At 41.1% G+C, this 12,245-nt stretch overlaps 1 protein-coding gene across 1 annotated transcript in view; it reads left to right on the top strand.

Moving 5' to 3' along the window:
- The window catches only part of TUBGCP3 (tubulin gamma complex component 3), a 146,919-nt gene that overhangs the window by 117,388 nt on the left and 17,286 nt on the right, over positions 1-12,245 (top strand). The window lies entirely within an intron of this gene.

Here is a 12,245-nt window from a genome sequence, read left to right as displayed (position 1 = left end):
CTTTTTCTTTTCCAACTTTTGCATGTTAATCTAGAGATCAGTAGTGCATCGATAAAGTTAACCCTTCATTAACCAGTAACGTTTTCAGTAGCATTGCAAACACACGATTTGGTGTCCTAATTCATCCTGTTCAAAAACTCCCTTATATGTTCAGGAACGTTATTTTTACAGTGGGTAGATGCATACTGTCACCTCTTGTATTGTTTGGTAAATGAACACCTAGGACCTTAACATTCTGTAGATGTGTTATGACAGAATTCTGTGGGGAGAGCTTCATAATTTGTAAATGGAATATGCATGTTAGGAGCAGTGACTGCTCAACCCTGTCCTCAAGGCCCACCAACAGTACATGTTTTGCAGGAAACCACAAACATTCACAGGTGAGGTAATTAGTGTCTCAGCAGAGCTGATTATCTACCTCGGTGGATTTCTACAAAACATGCATTGTTGGTGGGCCTGGAGGACAGGGTTGGGAAACACTGCTGTAGGGGGCTGCTGTAAGTGACAGTAAGGTGGCCTTTGCACCACCAAGCACTCGCCTTGTTTCTTTTTGTAAACCACTTCAGATGTGCTTCAAGAGAAGAAGTATTTTTATTCTCTGTTTTACCTCAACTTAGCAGTGTTACATGTAGTATTGATTACCAGTAAGACTTAAACCGGGATAACAGCATCATTTGCATCCTACGAGACAGTAATTAATAGCAGGAGTAATGCTGGGAATACACGGGTCGTTTTTTCCGCTCGATTCTCTACTTTATTGATTTTGCCGCTCGATTCTCTTATCTTCCGATCGTTTTTCTTATCTTTTTCCATTCACCTCTATCAGGTCAGAGCATGGTTTGCGGGAGAACGCAGCAGCTGGTTGCTTGGACCAGGGTAGTCCTAGCTTCTTGCTATCTCCTGTGGAACTACAAGTTCTGAATCTTCCAAGCTGATTCTATATAGCAAAAAGCATAACCCGGGGCTTCAAGTCCAGAAATAATTTAATTTCCTCAGATGGTTTACAGAGACCTCTGTAACATCCCAGCATGCTGTTATATGCACATTTCAAAGGTTCCTGTTCCACCAGACTCTAGACCAATTATGTATACAGAGTTCAAAGCAATGCAGACACCTTCCAAGCACATCAGGAGATTCAGGAAAAATGGTTGAGTCATTATTTAACTGCTTCCTTGCTGGAGGCTAGCACAATGTCCAGGTGTCCGTGGCCTATTCAACTTAGCTGGTCTATTCATATTAGATTCACAGAAAGATGCAGATTTCCCCTTTCAAGATTGCTTCCTAATTTATCCAGTGTCCAGGTGACAATTATTTCCAAAGCCTGCTGCCAGACTGGCCTCTAACAGACATACACATATGAGACCACCGCAGACATAAAATTAAAAAAATGTGGCTTCCACGAGATACATGTTCAAAAAATGGCTGCTATAATATATACAACATCACACAATCACTATCTGAATTTCAGTCGGGTAGGGATAGATCGGCTTGACATACTGGGAGGTAAACAACCCATGTATGCCTAGCCTTTACTTATTTAACTGCTGATCTAATAATGGTTCTGTAGGGGAAATAAAATAAATGACTCTGCAAACGGGTGATTCTTAATAAGTCCAGTGACACTGTCATGTTCACTCGCTTGTTGGGGAAGCCTACCCTTGAGATTTACAGTACCCATAAAGGAAACCCGTTCCTGTTGGAGTAGCTCAATTAATGTTCTTTTAGAGCTTTTGTTAAGCAGTGATGTAAAAAATATATATATATATATATATAGGCTCCTGTGAATGTTCAATATTTGCATACTTCATTTTTTGTGCCACTATGTTCCAACATTGTTCATTATTGGGTTTGCCTTTTTGTTTTTGTTTTTTTCATCTGAGGTTTCTGTGTGTGGAAATTTAGAATAAGGCATAGCATCAGTGACTACTTCACGTAAAATTTCAGCCTCTCTAAATTTATAATACATGCAGATAAATGCTGTATTATTTAATCCATGTCTTATATGTTTAATAATTCATTTGTTCTCTTTGAGATTTAAGCATGTCCTTAATAAAATGGTTCATTCATTGTGTTCCATTATTCATAGACTATCAACTAATTTGAAGTAATTTGCAAGGCACTGTAGAATGTATTTAAGTACTATCATATTTGTACTATTTAAAATAAAATATGATGAAGGATTCATTAGGTTTGATTAGAAAATAGCTGGTTTATTGTTCAAAAGAGTTTTACTGCCTAAAATCAGTGTTTTACTTAATGAAGGTATTATATTTCTTTGCTCAAGAAGCAAATGGTGTCTATTTTAAAATGCTTGAAAATGTTTGTGAAGGCTTAGGAAACTGGAATGCATGTTAAAGAAAAATCTATAAATTCTCTGATGACTCTCATGCAGCAGTGTGTACACTTACCACTTTTATACTTTGCTAAAATGAAAAATGTAGCACATTTTTAGTATACTGTGTATATATATATATATATTTTTATCTCTCTAAGCAATATAAAAAAACTCTTAAGAAAATGATTTACAGTTTACTATGAAATACTGCCTGTATTTCTTAATTACGGTACACCGAAGCAGGTCATTTGGTGGCATACACTACCTCGGAAAAAAGGGCGCCTCATTACTTACAATCGGGCATGGGCTTAAATTCGGGTTCGGGTGAGTCCGGATAGTGCTATCCGGATCTTACCCAGTAATGCTGGGCGAGAGGGGGGTCAAGCTTACCTGTGTGACGTCTTCTTCGTCCATCCCTCGGCGCCTCCCGCGATGCGTTCCACGTGATTACACGTGATTACAAACATCTCCTCCTTCAACCCGGAAGGAGGAAGTGTTTGTAGTCACGTGAGCGCCGAGTGGAATGCATTGTGGGAGGCGCCGAGGGATGGACGAAGAAGACGTCACACAGGTAAGCTTGAGACCCCCCCCCACCCAATTTCTCCACAAATCCACACACCTTTATTGCTAATGAGGGACAGGTGAATTGCAGCATTGGACAGGACTCTTATGGAAACTTCTGCGCTGAACAGAAGGGCAAGCCCACATTGACTCTATTGGTAATGGGGGATAGTTCTTTTGTGGAACTGGACTCTTATGGAAACGTGGGTGCTGGACATAACAGCAAGCAAACATAACTTTTTTTTTAATTTTTTTTTTTGCTAATGGGGACAGGTCTATTGCAGCATTGGACGTGATTCTTATGGAAACATGGGCGCTGAACATAACAGCAATCCCATTGATCTCTATTGCTTATTAGCAATAGTTGTTGTTTGGGCTTGCCGTTATGTTCAGTGCCCAAGTTTCCATAGCAGGCCTGTCAAATGCTGCTATATACTTGTCCCACATAAGCAATAGAGTTCATTGGGCTTGTGGAAAATTATCTTCTATAGCTGTGAGAAAACACTTTAAAGGTTATATGGATTACTGTTTTGGCAGCTCCATATTCTTATGTTTCAAAAAGTAAATCTTGATATGGAGGAAGACTCTCTTGAAAAAAAGGAAAATACCGATATATGAAGCAATGCACATTAAAGCATACTTCATTTAACCTCCTTGGTGGTAATCCTGAGCTAGGGTCGGGGCAGAAACCCGCAGCTAAGAGCGGTAATCCCTACCTCCGCTCAGGGTAGCTGCCGGAGGCTGTGTGCAGAGTATAGTGCGCAGCGGGCGTTTCTACATACCTCCCGGGGGATCCCGACGTCAGCCGCCATTCTTCTTCCGTCCTCCGGGGCTCTGCTTCCTCCTGGTGAGATCGCCTGATGACAGCCGGCAATTTAACTTTAGAGTTGCAGCGCAGGAGCCAGGGAAGTGAGTGATTAAAGAACTGCTGCAGATCTCCCTGGCAGCATGATTTTTTCCCAGGTTTTAGGGTCTGAAAGGGTGCAAAAAAATTGCACCGCTTTTAGACCCTAAAATCCAGAAAGAATCCTAACGCCAAGGGGGTTAAAGGCTATTCCTCACACTGTTTTTACATGTATGTGATTGCCATACCCTTTCTCTTTACCCCTTGCACATGGACTACAATGGGCATGATTCACAACGCTTTTTCACCTATTTTCATCTGCTTTCACTTTATTTATGTTACATTTTTAAGCTCCCAAAGATAAATATAATTAAGGTAAAAAAAAGTAATATTGAAATTAAGTTAATTAGGAACAACTTACTTTGAGTGATTATTTTGCTTCTAAATGTGCTGAAAGAAAGTGTTTTTTTTTTGTTATTAAGTGATAAGTCATGGATGAGCAGTTTTGTGAATAGAGCCCAAAGACCGAGATAAAAGGACAGCCACTATTGTGGACCACTATGTGCATGTACTAGATAGAACTTGATCCAGATGGGTAGGGAGATTATGTACAGGCATCTTCTAAGGCCACTTAAAGATGCGGCACATACAGATTTTTATTGCTAACTCTTAACTGGCCGTGATATAGGAAAATGTAATTTATAGTACATTTTACTCTAGGTGAAATATGTTTTATATGTATGAGGCTTTTGTGATGGGGGTCAGTTTGTATAGCCTTTTATTATTTTCTTCTGTGTTGTTCTTGCTTGATTGCAGAATGCAGGGACAGCACAGTGGTGTAGGGAGGGGGATAGCACTCTTGCCTTGCAGCGCTGGGTCCCTGGTTTGATTCTAAGCCAGGCCATCTATATCCCTCTCGCCTTGCAGCGCTGGGTCCCTGGTTTGATTCTAAGCCAGGCCATCTATATCCCTCTCGCCTTGCAGCGCTGGGGCCCTGGTTTGATTCCCAGCCAGGCTCCCGGAGTAGCTGTTTCTCCTGTGCCACCGGTTTTTTTTTTTTTTTTGTGTGGGTCTGGTTGGTTCAGACGCATACCTTGTGTCCATTTATGCCTCCGTACTTCTTTGGCTTTTTCGCTGTCGGTTGAGCCTTACATAATTGTGTATTACGGCCTGATGAAAGGCATTTACTAAAAAAAAGCCTGAAACGAATGTGTCGATGTGTGCCTCTAAATATACGCTTTAAAGGGCACAACCATTCATCAAGCCAAGTGAAACCACAGTTTTTGTCAGTTGATATTATTGATGTGCTGACTCTGTGAATTGAATCGGAAGACGGAAATAACCGATCTCAGTCGGGTCCGCTCTACTGCGCAGGCGCCGGAAACTTGCACCTGCGCAGTAGAGCAGACCCGACGGCGATCGGGTATTTCCGCCCACTTCGGAGCCGACCGCCATCAGAGCGCCTGCGCAGGAGCCGGGAAGGTAAATATTGACGTCACCGCTGCACGGAGGGCTGCAGCGAGACCCCTGAGGGACGGAGGACGGCGTGGGAAGCCTCTTTAGGATCCGGAGGCTTCCCCCACTCGAGGTGAGTACCCCCCAGGGGACGTTTCGACGTTACAGATCCTCTTTAAATTTCCATCAATGGACTCTCATTGGTCTAGAGAAAGACAAGAAATTAACAGGATTATGGGCTCTTGGTGAGTTGCAGTGAATCTGGCAAGCAAGACATTGTTCTGTAATCAAGAGGTTTAGAAGAACATAAGTCACAAATGAGAAGTTGAAAATGCACTTGAATATTAGTAAATTGTTCATTCAAATACCTTTACATGGTGTGGGTTTTTTATATACAAATGGTACCCTTTATGATATCTACAGTATGTAGGAGGCCAGGAAATACTTCCTGTTAGCTATTTACCTGGGAGCAGGTAGCTATTAGGTTGCCTCTTTATAACTGGGGTGACCAAATAGCACCATAATGCCCACATTTACTATCCACTCACCTAAGCATTGGCAGTTTGTAACAAACCCCTCATCTTCAGATTGCTCCCTGGCTCGTGTACCTTGGTCACCTGACCACCTAACCTGCTTGGTGGATTAATTTAGACTGTGCAGAAGCATACTGTTTTTTTTGTTTTGTTTTTTGTTTTTTATAAACTACTACCTGCAGCTGAAGCAGTGCAATGCCTGGTGACCAATTTGTAAGCATTTAGTAAAATTCCCCTAGGCAGGAAGTCCATACCTTCAGATATATTTACCATAGAAGCATGTGTATAACCGATAATGTCAGTAAGCTACATACACATTATTTCTTGACCTTTTTAAAATTGGTAGTGTGGATACAGATGTCCTGTTATATAACCATAGAGCAGATCATTCTTGCCCAATGTCCATAGTTTGTTGTGGAGTGTCACTTGCTTGTCTTCCACCCTCCTTCACTTTCCACAGAGAAGTACTGCTGCTCCACTTGCAGTTACAGCTCAAACAAAGTAAAATAACACCAAGAAAAAATTGTCCTGGTCATCTTTGCACATGCTTTCATAGCCAAGTGTAATGATCTGGTGACCTAACAGAGGAGAGGACTGGCATATTTTCAATTGGGCAATAGGGTGAGGAATTGGGGTTCCTCTTCAAGCCGATCTCAGGCAGGAAGTAATGAATGTGTGTATTTTTATATGTAATAGATTGCAGTCTTATGTAAAGGTGTCCACTAATGATCCAGTTTTACCTTCCAGTTGACCTCCTTCAATCGTATTGGATACTGTTGATAGTACCAATTGACAACAAAAGATCGCATCATCAATACATTTTTTCAGATCAATTCTAGAAATGATCTGACTGGTTGTAATTTTTATTTCATTTATGGGCCGGAGTAATTCTGATCATTCCCTTCTGATCACAGTTATCAGATCGGAAGGTTGATTGTTTAAAAATTTGAAACTTTAGTGGCCAGCTTTGAGGGGAACCTGATGCGAACCTTGGGTGAAAAAGACATACTTGCTCAAGAAGAGGGAAGCGTCTGGATGCTGAAGAGGCTTCCCGTGTCGTCCTCACCCCCTGCCATCACTCTGTAGGATACAGGTCGTGCTTCTCTTCAAGCACAAGCGCGGGTGTGCTGCACTCATGCAAGCACAGCCGTACTGGTGCAATTACAGTACGGCGGCTTGGAAAGCCTATACAGCAGGGGTCCCCAACCTTTTCCGGCACAGGGACCACTTTTTGACCAAATTTTTTCCGGGGGGCTGGGGTTGTCCTAGTGGACAGTGTCGTGCGCAGCAGGTTCCGGGGGGAGGGGGGGCTGGGGTGTGACGGCATAGCTAGCATAGTTGCCCCAGTATAGGGGGTTTAGTTGCCCCAGTATGGCTAGTATAGTTACCCCAGTATAGCTAGCATAGTGCCCCAGTATAGCTAGTACAGTGTCCCAGTATAGCTAGTATAGTCCCAGTATGGGTAGGTAGTGCCCCAGTATAGCTAGTATAATGCCCAGTATGGGTAGGTAGTGCCCCAGTATAGCTAGTATAGTGCCCAGTATATGGATAGGTAGTGCCCCAGTATAGCTAGTATAGTTCCCAGTATAAGTTACAGGATCCAGAGGCTTCCCTCTTAGGGTAAGTGTGTGTCATTTTTAATTCGAGGTTCGCCTTAGGTACACTTAGGTCAACTAAAATGAGAAGACTATGGAGGCTGCCATAATTATTTCCTTTACCAGTTGTCTGGCATCAGCTGCAGTAGTGTCTGAATAACACCAGAAACAAGCATGCTGCAGCTAATCTTGTCAGACACCTGGTATTCTGCATAATTGTTCAGTGTCTGGCTAAAAGTATTAGAGGCAGAGCATCAGCAGGACAGCCAGGCATCTGGTATTGATTAAAAGGAAATAAATATAGAAGCCTCCATAAACCTCTTACTTCAGTTGTCCTTTAAGTACATTTAGCCATATGGTCACTGATAGATCGATAATAAATATATTATATGAAAGTGTTTTCTAACGCATCTGTTAAATCTTTGCTTTTATATGTTTGCGTAAATTACAGTGATGTGAAAAACTATCTTCCCCCTTCCTGATTTCTTATTATTTTGCATGTTTGTCACACTTAAATGTTTCTGCTCATCAAAAGCCGTTAACTATTAGTCAAAGATAACATAATTGAACACAAAATGCAGTTTTAAATGATGGTTTTTATTATTTAGTGAGAAAAAAAACTCCAAATCTACATGGCCCTGTGTGAAAAAGTGATTGCCCCCCCTTGTTAAAAAATAACTTAACAAGACTCCTGCTCCACATACAAAGGTAAATGGGAAAGGGACCTAAACATATCCTTCTCTGATAAGCAATGGCACAAAATACTCAGCTTCTCTCATAAGTCTTCTATCTCTTCAAGGAGGCAGGCTATAAAGTATTCACTAGATGGTATCTGACTCCTTCCAGGCTCCACAAAATGTACCCATCGTCCTCCCCGCTATGCTGGAGATGCGGTCTGGAAACAGGCACGCTAGTACATGTATTCTGGTCCTGCAGCAAACTGAGGCGTTTCTGTGAGGATGTGAGAGAAATAATGCATATACTAACAGATTATCTTCCCCCTGACTCTCCCCCCTTCTTTCTATTACATCACAATCAGTGGTCGATAAAAAAATACAAGAAAACCCTCACCAGACACTTGATTAATGCTGCAAAAATTCTAATAGCTAGGAAGTGGAAAATGTCTGAGCCCCCTCCATACAGGAATGGCTTCGAGAGATTGACGGGGTGGAAAAAATGGAAGATCTAACTGCTAGCATACGGGAAAAACGAGATCAATATTGGAAGACCTGGTTCGGGTGGTTTGAATTTAAAAGTCTCCCAGGTACGCCTCTCTCACATCCTCCTAGACTTATGTCCTAAAAATCGCATTCTCATAGAACTGCACTGTGAATACTACTAATTATCCCCTTGGCCAATGAACTTGCTGGGTGGTGGGCACCTAGGTGGGGCGTTGCGCATTCTCCTCATTCTTCTCCTTCTTTCCTTTCTTTCTCTCCTAACCTCTTTAATTATATTAAACCCTCTCGCTATAGATTATTTTGGATTAAGCACTCAGATGGTTACCTTGTTAGACTACTACACTAAGTTATAGCTAAGCTATAATGGAATCCTAGGTGTGTGTTCCCTATGGGCCCTGGGTTTCCCTTTGACTATTAGATACAATGTAACTTGGTCTCTTCTGGCGTTACAAATCCATTCCGGGTTCATCTGACTCATTCGACACTAGACGATATTGCATTTAAAGATGATAGAAAAGATGCTTGATGGCACTGGTTTGCTATCAAGACAACATTGTTCACTATACCAATGTTATCCTACACTTATGCCTATGTACTACTCAATGTGCGTATTTCTATGTAATGTCTCTTAAAAAATAACTTAACTGTGGTTTATCACACCTGAGTTCAATTTCTGTAGTCACCCCCAGGCCTGATTACTGCCACACCTGTTTCAATCAAGAAATCACTTAAATAGGAGCTATCTGACACAGAGAAGTAGACCAAAAGCACCTCAAAAGCTAGACATCATGCCAAGATCCAAAGAAATTCAGGAACAAATGAGAACAAAAGTAATTGAGATCTATCAGTCTGGTAATGGTTATAAAGCCATTTCTAAAGCTTTGGGACTCCAGCGAACCACAGTGAGAGCCATTATCCACAAATGGCAAAAACATGGAACAGTGATGAACCTTCCCAGGAGTGGCCGGCCGACCAAAATTACCCCAGGAGCACAGAGAAAACTCATCCGAGAGTCCACAAAAGACCCCAGGACAACATCTAAAGAACTGCAGGCCTCACTTGCCTCAATTAAGGTCAGTGTTCACGACTCCACCATAAGAAAGAGACTGGGCAAAAATGGCCTGCATGGAAGATATCCAAGGCGCAAACCACTTTTAAGCAAAAAGAACATTAAGGCTCGTCTCCATTTTGCTAAAAAAAAAAACATCTCAATGATTGCCAAGACTTTTGGGAAAATACCTTGTGGACCGATGAGACAAAAGTTGAACTTTTTGGAAGGTGCGTGTCCCGTTACATCTGGCGTAGAAGTAACACAGCATTTCAGCAAAAGAACATCATACCAACAGTAAAATATGGTGGTGGTAGTGGGATGGTCTGGGGTTGTTTTGCTGCTTCAGCACCTATTCAGCACCTATTGGTGTGATAGATGGAACCATGAATTCTACTGTCTACCAAAAAATCCTGAAGGAGAATGTCCGGCCATCTGTTCGTCAACTCAAGCTGAAGCGATCTTGAGTGCTGCAGCAGGACAATGACCCAAAACACACCTGCAAATCCACCTCTGAATGGCTGAAGAAAAACAAAATGAAGACTTTGGAGTGGCCTAGTCAAAGTCCTGACCTGAATCCTATTGAGATGTTGTGGCATGACCTTAAAAAGGCGGTTCATGCTAGAAAACCCTCAAATAAAGCTGAATTACAACAATTCTGCAAAGGTGAGTGGGCCAAAATTCCTCCAGAGCGCTGTAAAAGACTCGTTGCAAGTTATCGCAAACGCTTGATTGCAGTTATTGCTGCTAAGGGTGGCCCAACCAGTTACTGTATTAGGTTCAGGGGGCAATTTCTTTTTCACACAGGGCCATGTAGGTTTTGAGGTTTTTTTTTTCACTAAATAATAAAAACCATCATTTAAAACTGCATTTTGTGTTCAATTATGTTATCTTTGACTAGTAGTTAACGGTTTTTGATGAGCAGAAACATTTAAGTGTGACAAACATGCAAAAGAATAAGAAATCAGGAAGGGGGCAAATAGTTTTTTCACATCACTGTATATTGATTTATAGTGTAAGTCTAGTTAAATTGATAGTCCTGAATAAATTGTATTGGTTTAATGATGTCTGGAAAGCGCCATTTAGTTGGAAGTTTAATTTCACATAATTGTCGAAGTAAAAATTTCTTGCCAGGTATGGTAAATTAACATTACTGTATTTATTTTATTTATGTTGTGTGGAATACTTTTTTTTTTTTTTTTTAACCACTTGAGGACCACAGTCTTTTCGCCCCTTAAGGACCAGAGCCTTTTTCTCCATTCAGACCACTGCAGCTTTCACGGTTTAATGCTCGGTCATACAACCTACCACCTAAATGAATTTTACCTCCTTTTCTTGTCACTATTACAGCTTTCTTTTGATGCTATTTGATTGCTGCTGCGAGTTTTACTTTTTATTATATTCATCAAAAAAGACATGAATTTTGTCAAAAAAATGACTTTTTTAACTTTCTGTGCTGACATTTTTCAAATAAAGTAAAATTTCCTATACACTTGAGCGTGAAAGTTATTCTGCTACATGTCTTTGATAAAAAAAAAACCATTTAGTGTATATTTATTGGATTGGGTAAAAGTTATAGCGTTTACAAACTATGGTGCCAAAAGTGAATTTTCCCATTTTCAAGCATCTCTGACTTTTCTGCGCACCTGTCAGGTTTCATGAGGGGCTAAAATTCCAGGATAGTACAAATACCCGCCAAATGACCCCATTTTGGAAAGAAGACATCCCAAAGTATTCAGTGAGAGGCATGGTGAGTTCATAGAAGATTTTATTTTTTGTCACAAGTTAGCGGAAAATGACACTTTGTGAAAAAAAAAAAGTTTCCATTTCTTCTAACTTGCGACAAAAAAAAATGAAATCTGCCACGGACTCACTATGCTCCTCTCTGAATACCTTGAAGTGTCTACTTTCCAAAATGGGGTCATTTGTGGGGTGTGTTCACTGTCCTGGCATTTTGGGGGGTGCCTAATTGTAAGCACCCCTGTAAACCTAAAGATGCTCATTGGACTTTGGGCCCCTTAGCGCAGTTAGGCTGCAAAAAAGTGCCACACGTGGTATTGCCGTACTCAGGAAAAGTAGTATAATGTGTTTTGGGGTGTATTTTTACACATACCCATGCTGGGTGGGAGAAATATCTCCGTAAATGACAATTTTTTTATTTTGTTTACACACAATTGTCTATTTATAGAGATATTTCTCCCACTCAGCATGGGTATGTGGAAAAATACACCCCAAAACACATTATACTACTTCTCCTGAGTACGGCGATACCACATGTGTGGCACTTTTTTGCACCCTAACTGCGCTAAGGGGCCCAAAGTCCAATGAGTACCTTTAGGATTTCACAGGTCATTTTGAGAAATTTCGTTTCAAGACTACTCCTCACGGTTTAGGGCCCCTAAAATGCCAGGACAGTATAGGAACCCCACAAATTACCCCATTTTAGAAAGAAGACACCCCAAGGTATTCCGTTAGATGTATGGTGAGTTCATAGAAGATTTTTTTTTTTGTCACAAGTTAGCGGAAATTGATTTTAATTGTTTTTTTTCACAAAGTGTCATTTTCCGCTAACTTGTGACAAAAAATAAAATCTTCTATGAACTCACCATACTCCTAACGGAATACCTTGGGGTGTCTTCTTTCTAAAATGGGGTCATTTGTGGGGTTCCTATACTGCCCTGGCATTTTAGGGG

This window comes from Hyperolius riggenbachi, chromosome 2 (assembly GCF_040937935.1).
Source record: "Hyperolius riggenbachi isolate aHypRig1 chromosome 2, aHypRig1.pri, whole genome shotgun sequence".
In the NCBI taxonomy this organism is placed as follows: Eukaryota; Metazoa; Chordata; class Amphibia; order Anura; family Hyperoliidae; genus Hyperolius; species Hyperolius riggenbachi.
This window is presented reverse-complemented; position numbering and strand designations above follow the sequence as displayed.